This window comes from Penaeus vannamei, chromosome 7 (assembly GCF_042767895.1).
Source record: "Penaeus vannamei isolate JL-2024 chromosome 7, ASM4276789v1, whole genome shotgun sequence".
NCBI classification, from domain to species: domain Eukaryota; kingdom Metazoa; phylum Arthropoda; class Malacostraca; order Decapoda; family Penaeidae; genus Penaeus; species Penaeus vannamei.
In genome coordinates, this window is record NC_091555.1 from 14,659,975 (window position 1) to 14,662,474 (window position 2,500).

The window sequence follows — 2,500 nt, forward strand, 5'->3', positions numbered from 1 at the left end:
CCCGCTGAGTTGCCTCGCTCATTGTTGCCTCCGGGATGAGGATCCACAGATGTGCAGCGGCCGCGTCCTGCAGGAGGCGGACAACACCACCTTCAGCCGCAGCTTCCTGAAGGACTCGGCATCCACAATACCCACCTTTGTCCTCGAGGAACCGTGAGAAACAGGATGTGGATTTTTTTTCCTTTTTCTTTTTCGAGAAACAAGAACTTTTTTGCTCGTCCGGAGAAACAAAGAAGAAGAAGGCGGAGGAGAAAAAAAAATAGATATATGAATCAAAAGCGTCTTATGGCGGAGAATAAACACGCCCGCGAGGCCAGCGCCTGCAGAAGGTCCTTTCCGGATGTGGGCGGCGGCGGGCGGTGGAGGAACGCCCGTCTGGTTACTGCCTCGCGCGAATAGCCGCTACGTTACAAATCCCTTAAGAAAACGCATTACAACCCTACGAAGCACTTGAAGAGAAGTAAAAAAAAGAGAGAAAAAAAAACGGGTTTCAAAATCGCAAAAAAGTCTATCTCTTACAGAAACGGAAAAATACAAAAGGACTCGAATATATCCCAGGTCGTTATTTCTCCCATTCTCTCTTTCTCTTCCTCCCTCACTCTCTCCTTCTCCCTTCTCCCTCCCTCTCTCTTTCTCCTGACCCCCCTCTCTCTCTATTTCTCGCTCTCTCTCTCCATCCCTCTCTCTCTTTCTTCTTTCCCACCTCCCATTCTCCTCCTTTCCCTCCCATTACCATGATGGATACAGGGATAATCTGTGCTGGAGATCGCTGCCGACGATACCGGGATGAGGGAACGGGAAGGGGAGAAGGGGCGAAGGGGGAAGGGAAGAAGGGGGGAGGGGCGAAGGGGGGAGGGGAGGGGAGGGCAAGGGCGCGTCGGAAGGGCAACGCAACACTGTTTTACCGGATTTTGCAGATAGGATCTTAAACATGTCCGTGGGAACGAGCCAATGACGTATGATGGAGGGGGTGGGGGTATGGGTTGGGGTAGGGGGTAAGGAAGGTCATGTAGCCAATGGTATGACAGTTTGGTATCGTGGTTAGCGGCAGGGGCAATTTTTGGCTTTGAAAAGGGGCATGAAAAATGTACGGAATTTATCTACGCACCGAACGCCATGTTATATTTCATTATATTGTGCGTTATTCCCTTTATTGATGCAACAGTTTGGAGGGACAAAAAAAGAATCACGTCTATGCATTAAAATTTAACAAACGTTTGAATCAGTTTACATGATAGCAACAATTTCCCTTTAATAAACAAGAGCACGAAACAACAACACCACGCGGAATATAGTACAGGTCTTCAACATTTTCAACATATAACAATGAAATAAAACCAAATAAATGAATACCCTGGCATAAAAAAATCGTATTTTTATTCTTGCGTGACAATCACCTTTTTTTGGGCGCACTTGAGTCTGTTTACACCACATTTATATAGCCATTATCCTAAAGTAACCCTCTTTATGCCTCTCACGTGATCCGGCCATTGGCAAGACTTCAAGTTTTCTTAAAGGCAAAAGACGTCACGCAAAGGCCCCTTCCTCTATCGTCATGCAAGAGGCCATTGTGTGACCTGGAATACTGTGTCAATACCACGGCCTCCTTCCATAGGCCTACACCACGTGCTACATGGACACAACTCACGCCAGGCAGCTTCACAACGAACTTGCAGTTATTGGACAGAACTACAGCTAAGACTAACAAGTACTCCATTAGTAAGGAACTATCACACCATGGTGAACATACGCTATTTGGTTACAGGTTACTGTTATTACTCCAAACACTACAGATCCAACAGAAATGGTAGAGATCAGTCAAACTACAAACAACGGTTAGTTCTTTAGTATTCTACATGAGCCACTCGACGCTACATTGTCTCTCAAGATGTCTTGTGCAGTAGCGGTTGGGGAAATTTCATCTTCATTTAGGTATTGATGCATTTACGGAAAGAAAGAAAGAAAGAAAACACTAATTTACTCCAATAATCAGTACTTGGATCATAAGGGTCTGTCTCCGGAATCATTATATTAAAAAAAAATCAAATCAAATGTACGAATGAATTTTGCTTTTGAAAAACAAGGGTTATTTTTTTTTATTATTTTGTTTATCTTCTAACCAACAAAATCATGAATTTTGAGGTTGAATGCTATATAAGACGGGCTCGAAGTCTTCTACCCATCCCGATTCCACAGCCACAGATGGGTATTCTCTTCTCCCCCCCCCTCTCCGCCCCTCCCCTCCTCACGGCCGTTGCAAGAGAGTAACAAGTACCGTGATTGAGGAAGTGAAACACAGACGGAGGAGGAGAATGAGGATGACGGGGGAGGGGGAGAGGGAAGAGGGAAGAAGGACGGGAGTAGGGGAAGAGGGGAAGGGCGGGGAAGGTGGAAGGAGGGGAGAAGGGGCAGTGGGGGGAGAGGGGGAAGGGGTGGTGGTGGTCCTGGAGGAACTATCAAGGAGGAGCTGAAGAAAGGGATGGCGGGAGTTGGCTAACTG

General features: G+C 46.6%; 1 protein-coding gene across 8 annotated transcripts in view; it reads right to left on the reverse strand.

The window, feature by feature from the left end:
• Positions 1-2,500, reverse strand: part of kn (EBF transcription factor knot) — a 176,834-nt gene that overhangs the window by 129,628 nt on the left and 44,706 nt on the right. The window lies entirely within an intron of this gene.